This window comes from Sinohyriopsis cumingii, chromosome 2, assembly GCF_028554795.1.
Source record: "Sinohyriopsis cumingii isolate HCF-2022 chromosome 2, ASM2855479v2, whole genome shotgun sequence".
Lineage (NCBI taxonomy): Eukaryota > Metazoa > Mollusca > Bivalvia > Unionida > Unionidae > Sinohyriopsis > Sinohyriopsis cumingii.
Genome location: NC_142962.1, coordinates 2917721 through 2941010, shown reverse-complemented (window position 1 = coordinate 2941010; position 23290 = coordinate 2917721).

The window sequence follows — 23290 nt, the reverse complement described above, 5'->3', positions numbered from 1 at the left end:
TTCCAGCAAGTTGTTGAACCGGTCATCTTTGAAAAGCTCTCGAATCTGAGGACCCACAAAAACTCCCTCTTTAATCTTTGCTTCGCTGAGTCGAGGGAATTTTTCATGCAGGTATCGGAATGCTGGCAAAGTCCGGTCAATGGCTTTCACGAAGTTCTTCATCAAACCTAGTTTGATGTGAAGGGGTGGTAGCAAGATTTTCTGAGCCTCAACCAGAGCTGGGTGTTGGATATTCTTCTCTCCAATGGCTACATTCTGCCTGTGAGTCCATTCCTTCCTCATGTAGTGCATTTCCCTTGCTCGGCTATCCCACTCGCATAAGAAACACATGTATTTTGTATATCCTTGCTGCAGTCCCATTAAAAGGGCAACTACCTTCAAATCACCACAGAGGTGCCAGCTGTACTTGTTATACTCAATGGAATTCAGTAGCTGCCTTAAGTTATCGTATGTCTCTTTCATGTGGACAGCATACGCTACTGGAATAGATGGAAGAATGTTTCCATTGTGCAAAAGCACAGCCTTGAGACTCAGTTTCGAAGAGTCCACAAATAGTCTCCATTCTTGTGGGTCATGAGTGATTTTTAAAGCATTCATGAGGCCCTCAATATCGGAACAGAATATCAGATTACTTTCCTTTCTGAAGAAAGGCTCCAATTGCTGGTGGCGCTTTCGATATGCAGTAATTGTGACATCTTCTTCTAGAAGATTCCATTGTTGGAGTCTTGATCCTAGCAATTCTGTCTTGTTCTTTGATAAGTCCAAATCACGAATCAGGTCATTTAGTTCTTCCTGTGTTATTCTGTGTGGGGTTGATGATGCACCACAGTGAAAATCTGGATCACTGCATGCTGATGGACCAGGAGAAGAACAGGTCGACTCACCTTTGTCTTCGTCAGATGAATCAAGAGAATATTCTGCTGGAGGTTCTGGAATAGGAAGTCCCTCACCATGTGGAACTGGTCTCAATGCAGACGGAATGTTTGGGTAGACTATTCTCGACTTCTTTCGCTTCGTTATTCCGCCGGAAAGAGGAGGAACCAAGCAGAAGTAACAGTCATTTAGGTGGTTGCTTGGCTCTCTCCACACCATTGGGACTGCAAACGGCATTGATGACCTTTTGCAATTCAACCACTGTGAAAGCTGTGTTGTACATGTAGCACAGCATATATGCGGAGCCCAAGGCTTGTCTTGGTCACCAACCTTGCATCCGAAGTAAAGATGATATGCCTTCTTCACTTGAGAATTGATACTTTTCTTCTGGTTGGCAAATGTCACTTCCCCACAAATATAGCAAAAATTGTCCGCGGTATTAACACACTTTCGAGGCATTACTGTTCTTTATTGTACGTAAATGGATAAAATAATAAGTTTTATGTAACAGTAGCTTGAACTGTCTCGCACAACGTCTAAAATATTTTAAATGCTGAACCTATCTGATTGGGCTTTATATAGTACACTGCTTACGTCAGCTTCAGCAGCCGCCTGGCATTAGTATAATAGGCCTACACATGTATAGTACACTGCTGACGTCAACTTACTTCAGCAGCCGCATGGCATTAGTATTGCATTGCATCAGAAATTGATGCAATCAACTGTGGATGATGTGAGCATGATGGTATTATGCAATGTTACATCATTATTCCGGATGTTGCTGCAGTCCTACTGGAGAAATTTACACAGTGAAACATAGAAAATGAGGTATATGAATATCTTCAAAACGAGAGCCAATACAAATTTTTCACGGTTATATTCGTGTTCGGCACACCAAAATACTACAGATTAGGGCCTTTTCAAGTCAGTAATGATTTCACTGTTGACCAGTGTTATCTAGTACCATTAGAATGGTGACAGTTATAAGTAAGCAAGTAATATTTTCACTAAGATTCAATAAACGTACCGTAACCGGGGTCTGTTCATAGGTATGAACATGGCAAATAAACCTTTACATCAGTGAACACTCACAGGTACAAATAGAATACTGACCAACTTGTTTACTTGTATAGCTACAGTGTGTATATGATCCTTATCCACGTATATGACGCGTTTGGTTTGCGGTTATGACATATCTTTTTGTTATATGTCAAAAAATAATTTGTTCCTTTCTTGGTTTGTTTCAGGAATGGAATGCGAAAATGAATGCGAAAATATTTTTCTTTATTGTTTGGAAGATGATTATGTCAGTCATTAGTACTGAAATCATGCCCTGCTATCCTGTATGACTTTGCCAATATGACCGGGAGATCATAATGCATACCGGATATGTGTTGCGGCTATGAACAGATATTGGGAAGATACGATTTTTACCGCTATCTTATATGAGCCGCGTCACGTGAACATGGACATTTTAAGTTTAACGCCATTTTTCAGCATTCGATAGGCTATATATGGCGGCCAGTATTAATGGTGGAGGAAGAACCCGGGAAAACCCCGGAAAGAACCACCGACAACAACAATAGCAGCTTGTATCTCACCTCCGAAAAAGCAATAATTATTACTTTAATGTATATTACTTCTTATAAATACGATGTTCTTTTGTTACGCACTATAACATCTTTTTGTACCGCTTGATTTATGGATATGTCTCATGGCCAGTGGCCTATATTACAAATAAACACTATTTATAATTATTATTATTATCAACATTATTGTCTAATACCTATTGGCTAGTTAGATATGTAACTTTGATTTTGAGTTAATACAACATTATTTTCTTTTAATGAATATAAATCTTTGTATTTCAAACGTATTCATAATTTGCTTATTGTTTAATCAAACTTTGATGACTTTTAGCAAGTACTGCTCTAATCAGTACTTAGATTTGTATTGGTACTTTGAATTGTTTGAAAGATATTTTAATGCTTACAAAGGCAGTTAGAATATCTTTAGGCGGACGAGATTTCAGCTGTTGTTATTGACAATGGTTCTGGTACGTGCAAAGCGGGTTTTGCCGGAGATGATGCACCACGTGCCGTGTTTGCCGCCATAACTGGTCGGCCAAGATATGACGTAAGGATTACAACAATATCTACTTGACATGCTCCCAATTTCACACTAGCATACTATCAATATCTGAGTCCATGGTTGAAAAATGAGAGTTGACATTTCTGTCTTGTCTCTGTTATTAAACTCTTTTTTCGGTCTTATTTTCTGAAATATGACCGTTTTGGTCGTGCGTATGGACGTTTATATTTTGGAAAGATGTCTTTAAGTTATCCTATTCACCGTTGATTGAGGAAATCAAAATAAAACTAGTTATAAATTGTCTGAACGAAAGACTATTTTCATTTTAGAGGTCCGTAACTGTATTAGATATATATGGTACGGTTCTGAATATATAGCTTTTAAACTGAAATTTCTTTTGAAAAACGTATGATTCATTATTTTTCCAAGAATCATTTGCGAATGTATACTTATTGTAATCTAGACAACGTTAATGAGGAAAACAAATACATGTACATACCGAAATGTATAACTCAGTCTTCTAAATTTGTTCAAAGTACAACTTTTCTATTCGTCGCATACATTTCGAACCCTGTTGTGAATTGTACCAAATTACAACCAGTTCCCTCTTATTTTAATTACAGTAATTAATTTCTGCAGCAAAAACATTCAAAATAACTTTGTTATTGACACTTACTTTTAGGAATGTAATCAAGTGGCATTCACGAAGTTGTGCACGACTCCGTGATGAAGGGTAATATTGAAGTTAGAAGGGATTTCTATCAAAACATAGTACTGTCCGGATGATCAACTATGTTTCCAGGTTAGTTTGTTATGTGTTTTTGTCGCATTTAACGATGCATTAGACAGCCTTTCATGTAGGCCTTATTTAAAATTTTTGGCCGGTATAAGAATTGCTAAAGTTGAAAAGTAAATAATGATTTCAAGCTTTCCCTTTCGTTAATGAGGAGGACGGAGATCGATTATGCTTTTGGCGGAATTGTTTATTTTCCAGAGCACTCACGTGGCCTAATTTGTTACGCGGGTATTAAGTACAATTATATCATTTCAAAGATAAAGATTTATACCACGATTTCCTAAGATAGCTGTAATACTAATTTTTTCGCGAGATCTCTTTGAAATAAATGATGTCTACTAATTCCATCCATAAATTCAGGTCCTTGAAGGCGTATTTAAGATCTTGTCCGATCTCATATTTCAAGCAAATAAAGCGAATAAAATTGTATAAATCACTTGTTATGAATTGACCTAAATTTTGCAATGTAATTTGATAATATTTGTACTGCTCCCACGACTATAAAACGAAAATAAACACTTTCAGTAACATATTGCTTTACTTTTGTTAACATTTTGGTATTCTTCTTCAACAGAGCACCGATATAAACAGTTGAAGACATTAGATAAAACGAGATGAACCTTAACACCACGTTATCTCTGGGATATTTTGGCCTTTTTCTCTTTTTCCTTTTCTGGTTTTGTTTGCATGGATTAATATTCTACTTCCTGGTGATGAATTGAAAAGGTGATAAAATATTTTGCTCTACATTCATTCAAATCAAAACTTGTAAATTTGAAAAGACTTGTATCCATCCGGTATCAAAAGATGTTATGTACATTTACCATTTTCTTTTAATTTTATAGGTCTAGCTGACAGATTGCAGAAAGAGGTGATTGCTATTGTACCAAGTGGAATCAAAATCAAAACTTTTGTGCCACCTGAGCGGAAGTATTCTGTATAGATCGGCGGTTCTAGTCCAGTCTCACTTTCTACTTTCTCGCAGGTGTAGATCTCGAAACAGGAGTATGACGAGAGTTCTCCTGGTATAGTTCACAGAACATGGTTCTGAAATAAACTAATGAATCCCAGACTAGGATAATTCTCACCCGTCTTCTCAGTTCTATTCGAAGGAAACTGATTTCAGTGCATTTGTATATATTCACATGAATATTATCATTACCATGTACAATAATTTCTGCCTTTTATTGCTGGTCAGTGAAAACAGGAAAAATAAAAATAAAAAGTGATAACCATTTACGGTCATATATAACTCTTTATTTATTTACAAACGACGTATGCGTGCGCATGTATATGATGGAACGTATTCGTCAAATATTGTCAGGCTATATTGTCAGGCTCTACTACGATTTTGTTTATCTTTATGTAGTTAGACAGTATATATTTACGTTGACTTGAAACCAGTCTGGCTCATTCCATTATAAAACCACATACAGTATCTCTTTTCACAGGGACAATTTGCTGGCACCAGAACACAGCAAAATTTAATTTTGTCAATAATGCCAAATTCTACACGGAAATTTCTAAACCAAAAGGTAACGAAATTTTACGTATACGGAAACATTCTACATGTTTGATAGTTTGTCGAACTAGTCATCGAATTAGTTTACTCCATGTACTCGTTCCCCGAACTGACGTGAAAATATTTAAACAGAATTTGTAAGCAATGTGCTCATAAAATTGGGATGACGCCTATGCCATGCCAGAAGGAAAATATGTCTTCGTCTTAGGCATTAAACTATGCAGTCTAAACTTCTCTTACCACAGTTTCCATGGAGTTAGACAACGTAGTAAAAAAATATGAATACATCAATAAATTCTAATTCTAGCACTCGCGATTACTACAGTATTATAAACCTTTATGAACCGCATTATTGTTTGAAAAAATAAAAAATACAGCCTAGTTACTGTATTACATACTAATTTCTTGACTGTCCGCTTCAAATACTTTCAAACGTTTTCGCTTTTGAATTTGAATGAAGTCTGTAGTTGTTGGGGTGACGCTATGCGTTTGTCCTACCAACGGGACTATGCAGTTTGAACTCTCCTTTTAACAGTTTCCGTGGGCATTGCTAACGCAGTAAATAAACTAATACATAGATCAATAAATTCTAATTATATCACTCTCAATTGCTACAATTCTCTAAACCTTTTTGGTCCACTCTGATGTTTTAGAAAGAAACAAGACACTCGAGTCCCTAGATCACAAGTTAATATTTTGTTTGTGCATTGGGCGGAATGGCACAAAAGTTGAAACGTTTACGCATGTAACATTAAAATATATCAAACCTTTTCCATAGTGGTGTTAATAATATGTCACGTGTTTGACATTAAAGCAACAGGAGATCATGTTTGTACACAAGCATTGGTTGACATAAATGTTAATTGTACAAAATAATATCTAATATAATTCTTGGTTTGTCAATTTCAAAGGTTAACAAGATGTCCTGCAATGTTTTGAAAACACATAACGATGTTCTGCATTGTTTTAAGAATACATCTTTACATATTGCTGTCAATTATGGTAGCTTTTACTGAAAAACAACATATTTGAAAGTAAGAAATTATTCCACAAGAGCAAATATATAATTATGGAGACCAAGATTCGATTAAAAAACAAAGCATGATGCAGATAGTTTTTAGTTCTGAAACTGATACAGCTATTGCAGAAAATGTAAAACTCTTATAAAGTTTCTGGCACTTCATAAGTTCACGCAAGATAGATGATGCATGAATAATGTAAGAAATCGTATGTCGTCTCCCACTTTCTTTGAAGCTTCTAACAGTTGGAACTCTTCCCCTATTCTTATCTAATTTCACAAATGTATCGATGTGTAGGATTCTTTTTTACCTAAAATTTTGCCATACTGAACTTATGAATATTTATTTTCAAAACGTTATGTTCAGCAATGAATCAGGTCTGCATACACTGCCCTTGTATGTATTATAACCAAATACCGCTATAACTGCATACACAGAAAATTGACGAATATTCCACTACAAAGATTGATGGGATGCATATACTCAAAACACCAATATATTTCACATCAGCGTCAAATTGGATGATGGCAAAACGTGTGAAATAAGCCTATTAAAGTCTATAATTTAATATTTAGACGGCAACAAAACAGTCCCATGTGATGCATCCTCCAGATTTTCTTTGGGTAACCATCAAATTCAGTGTAAACCTGAGATAACGTAGAATGCTTAGAATAAGGCGAATGTCATGACATGGCATGTAATGGAATATCACAATGCTTCCAATATATATATATATATATATATATATATATATATATATATATATATATATATATATATATATATATATATATAATGGGGTATGGCCTTATTAAGGGTAAATTTTAAATATTGTAAATTTGTATGTCTCATTTAACATTCAATAAAAGCATGCGTGGTTATATGGTGGAAATCTTTACAATTTCCAAGTTACGGGCCAAGGACAAGTCCGCTATTCCTGACCTATGACCCGGATATGTGTTTGATGTACAAGAGCATATATTTTCTCGTTCCCAGTAAATGTATAAATAATTCTAGAAATGCGATATTTGTTTCCAAGTTATGAGTCATGATTAAGTTCGCAATCATAGGAGTACAACCCATGGTCTGTTCTGGATATATGTCTAATTTGATTACTCGTGCATTTCAAAATTAAATATAGTCGTAGACTGGGTATCTCAACCGTTTCCAAATGATGACCGAAGAAAATGTCTCCGTCTTCAGGGTCGGTACTGGAAATGTATGTAATTTTTCAACCTATATATGGATAAAAGGTGGAGATCCAACTGTTTCCAAGTGATAAAGCAATGACCCTAGGGCAAGCCCACGGGCTACTGTGCATGGCCCATGGTCTCTATAGTAAATACTAGTTTGTCTGGTTTCTTATCATGTCCTTCAAACCCATATATTATTATTGGATGGGGATCGGAACAAGTACCAAATGGATGAGTATATGTGTAGGTTTTCATTCTCCACGTTGATTTCAAGAAAGGATGCCTGTCACGGAATAAGGCAAGAAAATAATTTGGTACGCCTTAAGGGCAATTTATTTAATTGACTTCATAGACGCATAGAACATTATCAAGGGTGGTTCAATTTCTTTGTTTTGTGTGACTGAACAATATATGCATCTCGTCGTCTGTCACTGCGGTGAGATAGTCATATAGCACGGTGTTCGTGGGTACTTTACCCCTGGTCGTGTGCGTTGTTTTCGTTATTTATAGGAGGCTTGTTGTTTTATGCGACACATTGATCGCTTGGACCTTGTCAGGGAGTGTGAACACTCTTTCTTCCAACTACAGCCATAGGGGTAAAAGAAAATCTTACCTTGTATATAAATCCAATTTATAAGCGTATATTTATAATTTAAATGCCTTCATTCAATATACTACCTTTATTTGTCATTCTTCGGGTTTACACTCTAGAAAAACTGTCGGTCTGTTAGAAATTAGCGCCAAATGCTTTATTGGACATAAACAATTGAGTAACATGTATTTATGGATTTCTTCTTTGTATTTTGTTTATTTCTTGTTATGACCAGCTTGATTTATTTGTAGCTGTATATATAGAAGAACGGATAGACGGATAGATCGGCTAGAAGAACCAGGATGGTGAGGCTATACTCTGTATTGTGGCAGTGAAGCCATTTCAACCATATTTATTTTTTCATTTTATCATATGGTTGTGTGAACCATACTTATATTTTCACTGTATCATATGGTTGTGTGAACCAATCTTATTTTTTCATTGGTATCATACGGTTTCGTGTGAACACTTGGTTTTTACTATCATATGGTAGTGTGAACTAATTTTATTTTCATTGGTATCGTATGGTTGTGTGAACCTTATTTATAATTTTTGGTATCATACTATTCCCTGAATCGAACTCGTACGACTCTGTAAATCATATTCTTATCATTGCGCATATGGTGGATGTCAGAACCATATCATAATATTATTATACATATATGAATCGGTAACACGTTTAGTATGTGTGTGTGTGTATGGTGTGGGTCTGCGAGTCAATTTGTGTATGTGCTGTAGTGAACATTGTTTTGTTTGTTTCATAAACTTTCATACCCTCATTGTGTTGCGTTATCATTCAATCCAAGTGTCCATTATGCTGACAAGTGACATTTACATTCCTGAATCACTAACGTATGTAAAACTATCACTCTGACTTGAAGTTCTTGGAAGCATCGATTCAAATTCATGCTTTGGACTTAATAAAAATATATCGTTTGTATTTGCCTATTTTGAGACGGTCTTTTATCGCCGTATCAAATTATTCCATAGACTGGCTCCGTTATATATATTGTGCTGTCTGCTATTTCTTTTTTCTCAGTCTGTTTTGTTCTGGTCATAGGTATTCGTCACGCAAATATTTGCGTAATAGTCATCAGAGTCGACGGTATCTGACGGTTTCTTCACTAAATATGCTTTCTAAAGTGGGTTTCTTCACTTCAGATGGTTCCTAAAGTGGCTATCTTAACATAACTTCTGCCTAACGGAGATGTCCTACGTTAATTGTGATGACTTCTGTCCCCAGTAAATGATTATGTCATTGGTTCTTAACAATATCGATTTGATATTCTTTATATTTTTATTTTTCAACTATTACATTATAACTATCTTGTCCGACATGTTTTGACAGTTGTCAGTGTCGAGTCGTAGCGGCAGTGACGTACTAAGCGTAAATGGCGCCCGGGGCCAGTGACATACATGGCGCCCAGGCCGTACGATGATAGCCAAAGGGCCAGAATACCATCACGAAGGGCCATAGCCGGGGGAGGGTTCCTGTCAGGACGCTAATGCAGTCTGCTGATGGTCAGGATTCAATCTATATGTCATTTCATATCGGTTTTTTGGCAAAAATTTAAGTTCAAGTTGCTTAAGGTCTCCAGTATTATCGGTGGAATTTTATCGGAATTGCGCAAATATGAACATCAACGGAAATTAAAAATTCTAAAAGAGAAAGCTCACAGGTACAATTATTATACTACTAATCGGTGTTCACTGGTTTTGTATCAGTGGTATCTGCTGATGTCACGGATCAAGTATATATTGTCACTGAAGCAACAATTGGGGAATAAACTTAGGAGGTCGAAGTAGTGAATAGGGACAATGGGACTTACCATTAAAAAACACCTTGGGACACTCTGGGGAAAATGGAAATTTAACATGGGAGAAATTGCTGAGACACTCTAGGAACAAGGGGAATTAACATGGGAATCTATTTTGGGTCAGTCTAGGGACAAGGGAAATTTAACATGGGAGAAAAGTGAGATTCAGGGACAATGGGAATTAGCATTACAGACACCCCTGGGACGATATAGGGACTATATAAATTTAACATGGAGAAAACCCCTGGGACTGTATAGGGACAAGGGGAATTAACGTTAGGGAATAGTTCGTGGGACTGTTTAGGGACAAGGGGAATTGAACATGGGGAATAGAGTTTGGGTCTTTCTAGGGACAAGGGGAATTGAACATGGGGAATAGAGTTTGGGTCTGTCTAGGGACAAGAGGAATTTAACATGGGAATAAATCGTGGGACTGTCTAGTGTCAAGGGGAATTTAACATATGGAAATTGAACATGGTGGGTCTGTATAGCGTCAAGGGGAATTGAACATGGTGGGATTGTCTAGGGACAATGATGGTAGAGGGTCAAACACAACAGAGACAGAGACATACATACACTAGTACAAGCGTGAGATTTATATATAAAGCATTACCAAGACCTGAAATCTTGCTGGGGTGTTAAAAAATTTGCATAATTGTAATGATGCTCTTAATAGCTATAATCAAGGAAATGCTCAACGACAAAATGGATGTGACTAAAAGTAACGCTAAAATGACGAAATTGTCCCAGAATTTAAAGGAAAATAAACATATCCCCGAAAATTAAGTTACAATGGTTTAGACTAAAATGGATAAAATTAGTAACTACTTACAATATCAACTTGTGTGACGATCGTGGATAAACACCCATGTATCTATTTATAGCTATAATCAGCTAAAATTCCTATGAAATCCCACTATCTATTTATACTACAACTTGTGGGTTATTCCTTTGGAAAACCCCACTATCTTTTTATAGCCTCAGCTTGAGTGACGTTCCTGTTTATGAACTCTAGTAAATATGTATAGCTACAACCTGTGGAAATCCCCAAGTCCATATTTATAGTCTCGAAATTTCCAGCGTCAGTGACGTCACTGTACTAAACACTAGGGGATAAATGTCAACAGTGTTGCAAGTGGCTGACCTGAATACACGCTACTGCAGCTAGGTAGGTAGAGTGTATCTGATAGGGATAAAGTGAGTTTTATAGGGACAAACAGAGACCAATACACACACACACACACAACGTACGCGCGCAGACATACGCACACACACATACACACACACACACACACACACACACAGAGGGAAGAGGAAAAAATAAACCCCAAATATACTATCAACACAGAAGGGAGATAATACAAACCCCAAATGAACTATCCACACAAACGTACGCGAACGCATACAAACCCCAAATATACTATCCACACAAACGTACGCGAACGCAAACAAACCCCAAAATATACTATCCATACAAACGTACGCGAACGCATACAAACCCCAAATATACTATCCACACAAACGTACGCAAACGCATACAAACCCGAAAATATACTATCCAAACAAACGTACGCGAACGCATACAATCCCAAATATACTATCCACACAAACGGACGCGAACGCATACAAACCTCAAATATACTATCCATACAAACGTAGGCGAACGCATACAAACCCCAAATATACTATCCAAACAAACGTACGCAAAGGCATACAAACCCCAAAATATACTATCCATACAAACGTAGGCGATCGCATACAAACCCCAAATATACTATCCATACAAACGTACGCGAACGCATGCAAACCCCAAATATACTATCCATACAAACGTACGCGAACGAGTACAAACCCCAAATATAATATCCACACAAAGTCGCTAACGCATACAAGCCCCAAATATACTATCCACACAACGTCGCTAACGCATACAAACCCCAAATATAGTATCCACACTCGAGAGGAAGAAAAAGAAGAAAACAACCAAATATACGATCTACACACGTACGCGAACACACACACACACACACACACACACACACACACACACACACACACACACACACAGGGAAGAGGAAAAAACAAACCCCAAATATACTATCAACACAGAAGGGAGATAATACAAACCCCAAATATACTATCTACACATGGAAGAGGAAGAATGCAAATCCCATACCTACTATCCACACGGAGGTGAGATGTAAAAAAATCAACCCCATATCTACAATCCACGCAGAGGGAAGAAGAAATAAATAACCCAATATACATTATCCTCAAAGAGGGAAGAGGAAAAAGCCATACTATACTAACCACACAGAGGGAAGAAGAAAACCATTATACACTATCCACTCGGAATGAAGAAATAACCCTTTATATATACTATCAACAGAGAGTGAAGAAAATAACCCATTATATTCCATCAACACAGAGTGAAGAAGAAAAAGTTTTTTGAAAGCACCTAAGCCCTCACCTGCAATGACCAACTCTGCCAAACACCTACACCCCACCCCCACCCCCAACACTACAAAACCCATTTAACCCATTATTTTATGGCATCAGTGTCTGATTTAGGAAACATCAAGACACAAAATGATGGATGAATAGACTGACTATTGTTTACCGACTTGCATGCCTAAAGAGCGTGCGTGAAGGAAAACATCCTTCCATTTCAATTCTAACTAAAACATGATCCAGAGGGATAGAGAGAGGTGAAAGAGCACAATTTCATAAAGTGTGAGTAAAAACAAAACACGCCATCCTTATTATACAATGTTAAGACCAAGAGACACTTACGTTTTCTTTCTGGTCTATTCTCTTTTAGAAGGTAGTATGAAATTTCACATCAGGGCCAACGCATCGGCTCACATTGTCAATGTTTCCATTTCCATGTCTTCAAGTTCTTCCTCATCTTCAATTTCTTCTTCTTCTTCTGAATCCCTCTTCTCTTTTTCGTCTTGTTTCTGTTTCTTCTCTTTTCTCTTAGGGCACTCTGAATCCCAGTGTCCTTTCTCCTGACAACGATATTAGGATCTTGACTTTTGTCTCTCTTTCTTAGACGAAGCAGGCATTCTGGAGACAAATACCCATTTACCTTTGCAGATATAGCAAACTTCATCAGCACTTACACACTTTCGTATGACTCTCATCAAATCAAAGACCAAAAGAGTAAGTTTTGTTGCCACTTTCGCCTGTGAATTATGCTTTCGTATGGTTTTTAGCATATATTTGACCAGCAGGTCGATCTGTGCTGACTCTTCCATCTTCTTGATCGTTTGAGACTAGAATGAATACTCTGACGCTAAGACACTCTCCCTATATACAGGGACCTGCTGCGTATGAAACCTAGTCAAATGTAATTTTGCAATAAGATGAAACGATTTCATTGAGAATGTAAAAGGCAATGACGTGCCGCGTCGCCTCACACAAGACCTGAAGTGTTAGCTCAAATCCGTGTCAGCGATTTCGAAGACGACATAACTGAGCTTTAATCAATGCTCTCCAATATGCCACAAAACCACGAGTCCTGATTCACGCCAAAAGAAATTTCGTTCGGTCCATAAAAAATAGTATCACATCTGAGAAACGCAAAAACGAACTTCCAGAAAACTGAGAACGACGGCTTACACCTACAACGTGAAATGTATGAGTTCAAGTAGTGCGTAAAACTTAGTCAAATTAAATCTTTTATAGCCAAGACGAAACGATCTCTTTTCGAAGAAGAAAGTAGACACCAAGCGACAATGGCGATCCGTGTCACACAACACTTTTCAAAATGTGTATTATTAGAGGTTTGTTCTAGCGATCTGCACGGTTAAATTAAATGTTGATGTATTTTGCAATAAGACGGACACAATTTCCATGGGATCGCCCATGGTACCATTGTTCGTGCATTAGTTTAATTTTTTTAAATATTATTTTATATAAATCGCCTATAGGATAGACCCAGTAAAGCATGGCCATTCTCTCACTGTGTGAATAGCTACTCAAGTCAATTCGAAGTGAACGCGGTAAGAAAATAAGTATAGCCAATGAAATGGCTTACAACGGGTGATGCATTGTTTTGTTCTAGGACTGTGTGGCATAATAATCCCTACGCTCTTGCGTTGTTACCATTACAGTGCAGACAGACTGGAATGTGAACTTACAAGCCCTCTTTGTGTATTGTACCATTTCTTCTTACCACATCAAAATACTGAGCGTCACAGTATTGGTTCGCGTTTTCAAGATAAGGTCTGCTTCTTCGGAAAGAGAAGAAGAACTCATTGGTATCGATACGACAGTCGACAAAGCCTCTGTCAGGTTCATGCTGCTGCTGCTGTTGACGCTCTCTATGCTGTTTCCGAAGTCTGTACTTCTCTGTCCATTCTTCTTTCTCCTTCTTGATTTCCTTCTTGAAGAGCTCTTCTTTCAGGTCTTCAGTGACTTTTAACATTCTCACATTCTCTATCTCCTCTGGCTTCGGTATCAGACTGTGTCTGACCCTATGCAAATTCACATAGGCTTCGTTCAACTTGGTTAATCTTGAGCACATCTTCGTAGGAAGATGAGTCGACAATGGATGGGCAGACTGGAGACTACCCGCGGTTTTATGGTCAAAGAGTTCTTCTTCTCTTTCCGAAGAAGCAGACCTTATCCTCTGAGAAAGCCTGTCGTCAGAGGAGGCCGCCATCTTATAACCTAAAAGATCGACATAGCTTCAAGTTCACAAAAATAATAATAATAAAAAAAAACATTTCAGGGCTGCCCCATACTCTCCAAAAGAAATAACATTCCATTGCCTGTGATATGTTAGTCAGTTAGAAAAAAAAACAGAAGTGAGTCTATAAGCACATGATTTCTTTATCTTGGTTAGAAAGTGTGACTCTAAGCCCTTCGTTTCCGTCGCTTATCAAAATTTTTAAAATAGTGATGATCAGTAAAAAGTGAGTGAGTGTTTGTTTTAGGTCTGTGCGCTTTTTTTTGTGGTGATAATATGGATAATGTAAGTTCGGGTACAACGAAATTAAAAGAATTAGGCCCAGAACTCGGTGTGGAGGGAAGAAATATACGCAACAGCAGCGGGAGCAAGAAATGCAGACCCAGCCAGTTAGCACTCCACCCACCTAGAGACCACAAATAACATCTAGTCAACAGTCGACTATACCTAACAAACAACCCAGCCCGGAAAGAGTGGTGGCAGAACAAAGGGCCAATTATGTTAGACAAACGGTATGGCAAACTCAAACTCAATTATCGGAGGCACTACGTTCTTCTCTCACTCCGATACTACAGGCAATCCCAGCTGAAAGAACAACCACAACAACAATAACAGCGACAGACACCATAGAAGAGGATTTGAAACTATCTACCTCAACTGAAGAATTAGTATCAGAACCAGAAGAGGAAATAGAGGCGGTTGAGGAGGAGGAGGGGGACGCTGACCCTCGTTGAGAAGTACACCGAAATGGGACTAGATCAAGCATTGTATGACGTCAACAAAGCAGAGCAGTTTATAAGAGCTATACAATACGTTGCCTACAAATCTCTAGACACCTTTAAACCAAGACCTTCTCAATGGAAATTTGGAGTGAGAGTTCTCCCCCAATTCTACAGACAAGCCTACACTGGATACCCCCTCGTTCAACTGGTAGAAGCCGCTGCTTACATTACCGCCCATCATGGCTACGCATTTCCTGATATCAAGAATCATGAGACTAGGAGTGTGGGAAAGATCGTGAGGGCGAAAGAGAGACCTGGTACCTTCTAGCAGAAAAAACAGCCTTTTTTAGGGCTCCAAAAGATTGCCTTTTATTAAATAGGGAACCATATTTGGCTTGGTATCCCTCCTTGACTAAACTATTCTCGAAACAAACTTGACCCATTGGAACACCGCGACAAACTTAACTTGTTTAACCTAACAGTGACCAAATTGGCATATGTCGCTTAGACATATTAATTTAAATAAGATCAGTATGGCTATTTTTATGTACACTAAGTACCAATATTAGATAGATATGTTAGGAAGTAGGAAATTTAACAGACTCGTTAGATTTTAACTAATTGCACAGGTGGCTAACACATTATTGGTACTTTTGATTGTCCATTAGCAAAAACTGGACTTGATTTGAAATAAGTACGGGCTGGCGTTTTGGTGAGTACTTAACATCCATGGCTGTCTTGCTGAGCACCTTTTTTCCTCCTTTACCACGCTCGGACAGACAAATGAGTGTGTCGTGAGACTATTCCCACTCATGTTTAAAGCCTTTCCGTCAGGTTGTTAAGGACTAGTTAGTCCTACACCTGAGTGGCTAAATTTAAAAGTAGTCTGTGAGTACATAAAAGCCTGGGAGATGAGGCTCTCTTTCCTTCCCCCAGGAGTAATTAAAAATCACGCGGTGCGTGATTAAACCAGTGATACATGCTCCATTGGAGCGAAAATCACTTTAATTCAAGTAAACAAGCAAGCAAGTTCGGGTACCGTCTCTAGCACTCTTGATGACACCAACTGTCTGGGTTATTTTCTTTCTTGCAAGCCCTTATGTTCCACTTCTGTTTGTGATAATAACTTGTGATACTTCACATTTTCTAAAGTGGAAATCTTTACAAGCCGTACAAAATACAAAACTTATATGACTTTGGCTTTTGACACTTGCACAGACTCTTCATTTTATAAGTGTCACGAGAAAATTGTATATCCAATTTTTACCCTTTTCCAAAACACGCACACACTTGCAGCTTGACCAGAAATATGTACATCTTGTTTTGTGGATAAGTCACAGACAAGTCCAAGCATATATAGGTGATTATGAACGTTAGGAATATCCCCTCATTTCTTCAGAAATATCAAAGCCTTTATGCGCATTTTCCCTTTTCCACTCTATATTAGTGCTTAGATTTGTTCCAAAAAAGAAAAAAGAAACCAAACAATTCCTTTTTTTTAAAAAAAAAAGAATTTTGATTTCAGATTTCTCTCTGTTTATAATTTTTTCAAGTTGATCGTGCATGACAGATTACATTCGCCTACCTTTCCAAAGTGACAGACATTTCTTCACATGTCATTGCCTTTGTTAAATTCAGTTTCATTGGTTAGTTATCGTTAATCTTTAATTTTTTGATGCGTTTCTTTTTGATAGAAGATTTAAGGCTTTCTGGTGTTGTAACGGTATTTATGTTGTTTAGTCTGTTGATGAAATTATCTATAGCAAAGTGCTTAAGATTTTCCAGTTTTTTTATTTTATTTCAAGCCCTACAAAAGGAGACCAAGTTTGTCTTGAAAGAGGATTGGAACTCTAAATTGTTTTTACTCACACTTTATGAAATTGTGCTCTTTTACCTCTCTCTATCCCTCTGGATCATGTTTTAGTTAGAATTGAAATGGAAGGATGTTTTCCTTCAAGCACGCTCTTTAGGCATGCAAGTCGGTAAACAATAGTCAGTCTATTCATCCATCATTTTGTGTCTTGATGTTTCCTAAATCAGACACTGATGCCATAAAATAATGGGTTAAATGGGTTTTGTAGTGTTGGGGGTGGGGGTGGGGTGTAGGTGTTTGGCAGAGTTGGTCATTGCAGGTGAGGGCTTAGGTGCTTTCAAAAAACTTTTTCTTCTTCACTCTGTGTTGATGGAATATAATGGGTTATTTTCTTCACTCTCTGTTGATAGTATATATAAAGGGTTATTTCTTCACTCCGTGTGGATAGTGTATAATGGTTTTCTTCTTCCCTCTGTGTGGTTAGTATAGTATGGCTTTTTCCTCTTCCCTCTTTGAGGATAATATATATTGGGTTATTTATTTCTTCTTCCCTCTGCGTGGATTGTAGATATGGGGTTTATTTTTTTACATCTCACCTCCGTGTGGATAGTAGGTATGGGATTTGCATTCTTCCTCTTCCATGTGTAGATAGTATATTTGGGGTTTGTATTATCTCCCTTCTGTGTTGATAGTATATTTGGGGTTTGTTTTTTCCTCTTCCCTGTGTGTGCGTGTGTGTGTGTGTGTGTGTTCGCGTACGTTGTGTAGAACGTATATTTGTTTGTTTTTTTTCTTCTTCCTCCCGAGTGTGGATAGTATATTTGGGGTTTGTATGCGTTAGCGACGTTGTGTGGATAGTATATTTGGGGTTTTTATGCGTTAGCGACGTTGTGTGGATAGTATATTTGGGGTTTGTACTCGTTCGCGTACGTTTGTATGGATAGTATATTTGGGGTTTGCATGCGTTCGCGTACGTTTGTATGGATAGTATATTTGGGGTTTGTATGCGTTCGCCTACGTTTGTATGGATAGTATATTTGGGGTTTGTATGCGTTCGCGTCCGTTTGTGTGGATAGTATATTTGGGGTTTGTACGCGTTAGCGACGTTGTGTGGATAGTATATTTGGGGTTTGTATGCGTTCGCGTACGTTTGTATGGATAGCATATTTTGGGGTTTGTATGCTTTTGCGTACGTTTGTGTGGATAGTATATTTGGGGTTTGTATGCGTTCGCGTACGTTTGTATGGATAGTATATTTTGGGGTTTGTATGCGTTTGCGTACGTTTGTATGGATAGTATATTTGGGGTTTGTATGCGTTTGCCTACGTTTGTATGGATAGTATATTTGGGGTTTGTATGCGTTCGCGTCCGTTTGTGTGGATAGTATATTTGGGGTTTGTACGCGTTAGCGACGTTGTGTGGATAGTATATTTGGGGTTTGTATGCGTTCGCGTACGTTTGTATGGATAGTATATTTTGGGGTTTGTATGCGTTCGCGTACGTTTGTGTGGATAATATATTTGGGGTTCGTATGCGTTCGCGTACGTTTGTGTGGATAGTTTATTTGGGGCTTGTATTATCTCCCTTCTGTGTTGATAGTATATTTGGGGTTTATTTTTTCCTCTTCCCTCTGTGTGTGTGTGTATGTGTGTGTGCGTATGTCTGCGCGCGTACGTTGTGTGTGTGTGTGTATTGGTCTCTGTTTGTCCCTATAAAACTCACTTTATCCCTATCAGATACACTCTACCTACCTAGCTGCAGTAGCGTGTATTCAGGTCAGCCACTTGCAACACTGTTGACATTTATCCCCTAGTGTTTAGTACAGTGACGTCACTGACGCTGGAAATTTCGAGACGATAAATATGGACTTGGGGATTTCTACAGGTTGTAGCTGTACATATTTACTAGAGTTCATAAACAGGAACGTCACTCAAGCTGAGGCTATAAAAAGATAGTGGGGTTTTCCAAAGGAATAACCCACAAGTTGTAGTATAAATAGATAGTGGGATTTCATAGGAATTTTAGCTGATTATAGCTATAAATAGATACATGGGTGTTTATCCACGATCGTCACACAAGTTGATATTGTAAGTAGTTACTAATTTTATCCATTTTAGTTTAAACCATTGTAACTTAATTTTCGGGGATATGTTTATTTTCCTTTAAATTCTGGGACAATTTCGTCATTTTAGCGTTACTTTTAGTCACATCCATTTTGTCGTTGAGCATTTCCTTGATTATAGCTATTTATAGCATCATTATAATTATGCAAATTTTTGAACACCCCAGCAAGATTTCAGGTCTTGGTAATGCTTTATATATAAATCTCACGCTTGTACTAGTGTATGTATGTCTCTGTCTCTGTTGTGTTTGACCCTCTACCATCATTGTCCCTAGACAATCCCACCATGTTCAATTCCCCTTGACGCTATACAGACCCACCATGTTCAATTTCCATATGTTAAATTCCCCTTGACGCTAGACAGTCCCACGATTTATTCCCCTGTTAAATTCCCCTTGTCCCTAGACAGACCCAAACTCTATTCCCCATGTTCAATTCCCCTTGTCCCTAGACAGACCCAAACTCTATTCCCCATGTTCAATTCCCCTTGTCCCTAAACAGTCCCACGAACTATTCCCAATGTTAATTCCCCTTGTCCCTATACAGTCCCAGGGGTTTTCTCCATGTTAAATTTATATAGTCCCTATATCGTCCCAGGGGTGTCTGTAATGCTATTTCCCATTGTCCCTGAATCGTCCCACTTTCTCCCATGTTAAATTTCCCTTGTCCCTAGACTGACCCAAAATAGATTCCCATGTTAATTCCCCTTGTCCCTAGAGTGTCTCAGCAATTTCTCCCATGTTAAATTTCCATTGTCCCCAGAATGTCCCATGGTGTTTTTTAATGGTAAGTCCCATTGTCCCTAGGGTGTCCCCATTCACTACTGGTCGAGCGTAAAATGGCCAGTTTAACATTTTTAAATGCCTTCTCTGGTGCAGATGTTGTTTTCGGACTTGACACTCGAGTTTACAACGTTAAATGGAATATCCTTTTGGATTACTGACCAACAAGGTCATCGGCCATGCAACAGAAGAAATAGGTTAAAGCTTCGAACATTATAACTAGGAAATAACTTGCTCTTGCACAAGTCACATAATCGAATCTCGAAGCAAACGTGTTTGAAAAAAAATCTCCGCAGAATGTCATTTGTTTGAACTGGGCAAGCAGGATTACAGTAACATTTGTCAATGGTGAGACGTATTTGAGTAATTGTTTTGCCTATTGTTTCTTAAGAAAGATTTCGCAGAGAATTGATCCGTCTTCAAAAGCGGACTAATGACAAAAAAACAAAACATTTCGTTCATAATCATTACATCGGATCGCGATTATGGTGCATAGCCTTAGAGAATCTCTCCTCTGGCTCTCTGCAAGCCAGTTTGAAGTTGTTTATCACTTGGAAGTTTGTTAAATACTCGGATCTGTCTGTCTGTCTGTCTCTCTCTGGTATATTCATCTGCGTTACATTTCTTCTGTAGGCCTCCGTAAACTGCTCTTGCTTCAAATAAATGTATCATAATATCCATATATTAAAGTATAAAATAAATTGTTGGTGAAGAACTCGCGTGCCACTCCGATCATGCGCTCTGAAGATTTTATATTATATTTGTTAATATCAACCAAATATTCACCAAACAGAATCTGAATGCATAAATAGTTTGGTTATCACATGACCTCATATTTTCCCACTTGCTATAATCATTTTAGTACTCGACCTTAAATAATACATAAAATATTTTGGAATTTGGTAGAGTCTACGCCGTGAATGCTGCTTTGTGGTCAACAAATCGTAGTTTCGATGGATTGCTGAAAGGGCTTCACAAGATATATGCAGCTGCGAATAACTTTGATTTCAATCAGCATTGTGTGTTGGTGTATATGTTACGACGATTTCGGTATGTAAAGATAAGGAACGTTTTGTCTTCTAATGCATAATTTTGTCTTTCGGATTTCATACGTAATCTATCGCTCTATCCACAACGGAGTCCGTACTTTCGAAAAGCTTACAGCATACCAAAGATCTAATAAAAATTATAATGCTCCTGGTCATCTCAAATTTTAAGCCGTAAAAGTCTATTCGTATGTTTTTAGATGAATTTCTAACTGTTGATTTAGTCAATCGTATTAATCCTAGCTATGGAATCCTTTATTCGAGTTGGCCTATGGATTTAAATGTTGTGAGTGAAATCGATCAATTTAAAATTTGCCTTTGCTAAAATGGGGTAGTGTAAATTTCCATGGACCAGTGTATTGATATTTATGCCATGAAAGGTAGAATTGTTCATACATTCAATAAAATCCAGTATGTTATGCAAGAAATCAATTCTCTGTAAATGTAGCTAGTCAAGACAATACCTTTTTTCTCGGACAACATTAAGTGGACGCGAGTTCTATTTACTGTTTCGCTGTATATCCGGCTAAACGACCATAAGTATCAGCCAATCCAAACATTTGAACCAAATCCAACATTGTTACTTATAAGTGCTTTAAACTATCTTCTTGTTTCGTTAACACAGATGCTTATAAGCGGGTCACCCTTGATTTCGGTCCAGATTCAATGCAATGGAAATGAATGAGAAGTACTTTATAGACACGAGATTCCGTGTCCTTTATGAACCGATTACATGACAGTAATGAATCTCTAAATGTTTTAATTGATTACATTAGGATGGACTTCAATGTGTGGTATTGCGTTTGAAGCGAAAACATTCAAGCTAAAGGAGCGATTTGTTTTTTGCATTTAAACCATAAAATGTATGTAATCACTTTAGGAGCAATAGGTGTTTCCGGCTTGTGTTCTTGATATTTATGTCAGGCATGTACACCTTCCATAGTTACTCTGCAGTTCGTATATAGTGAAATATCTAGAGCAGGCTAGGAAGAAGAGCTAGCATACCATACGAATAAACACATGGGTTAGGGGCAAGTAGAATATCTCAGAAACGGCTTGGATGACAACTATTTTCAATTGCATCAGCCTGTTTAGTACAGTTTTGCAGAATTATCATCTAGAAAATGTGCTTGTTTGCAATGTGAGTATCACATGGTGTCCAAAATGACCTTCGGACGTGAAAAATGCATGTATAAATTTGGGGTTTGGTGCATACACTTCTGTTATGAACTGCCATGGATTTCTCTGGTCAAGTGGATAATATTCTTATGCTTTTTTTTAATATACCTGTATAAGCACACCCATATGAATGCACCTGTATAAATACACCCTTATGAATACACTTATATAGCTGTACAGGGGCGCCTGTAAATTTCTTTTGGGAAGGGGGGGGGGGGCAAACATGCAGTTGTCAGCTGTTAAGCTATATAGATGTCAGCCAAAAATATGTTTAGAGGTGAAACGGGGGGGGGGGGGGGGGGGGGCGGGGCGGCAGAAGCAAACGCCCCTGCTTTGCCCCTATGTGCAGGCGCCCATGCACATGTATGAAAAACCCTGAAGGATGGAAGATGTTAAGTTTTAGTGAGTCTAATAGTATTTCAATCATTTGTGAGAAAGCCAATTTAGTAAAAATATTCACATCAAATATACAACACAATACTTAATAAACATTTAAAAAAAAGCAAACGTTACGTTTATGATCTACTCATTTTAGCAACTACGCAAAAAGTAAATGACACTTGAATATTAGTGTTCTACCAGCTTTTCTACACATTTCGGCGAGTACATCGAAAGATGCATAAATACTGATACTCTTAGTAGCAAATAACAACTCAGAATCGAAATCACGAATTCCTTTAAAATTTATTGATATGATTAATTTAAGAGTTTGGAACGAACATGGTATTTATCAGGTACCATTTTAATGGTGAGGGTTATAAGAGACGAATCAACCTTTTCACTGTGATAATTTGCTTGAATACACAGTAGCGTAACCTATTTCTATTCATAGGTATGAACATAACAAATAAATTTATATATCAGTGTACACTCACAGGTAAAAATAGATGCTTGACCAACTTGTTTACCTAGGTGAATGAGCACGGCGTCTGCTTGGGATAGCTTGTTTCTAACATTATGACAAACAGTTTATTCCTTATATGGCACAAATTCTGGGTATTTCAAACCTTTTCAATACGGATTCTAT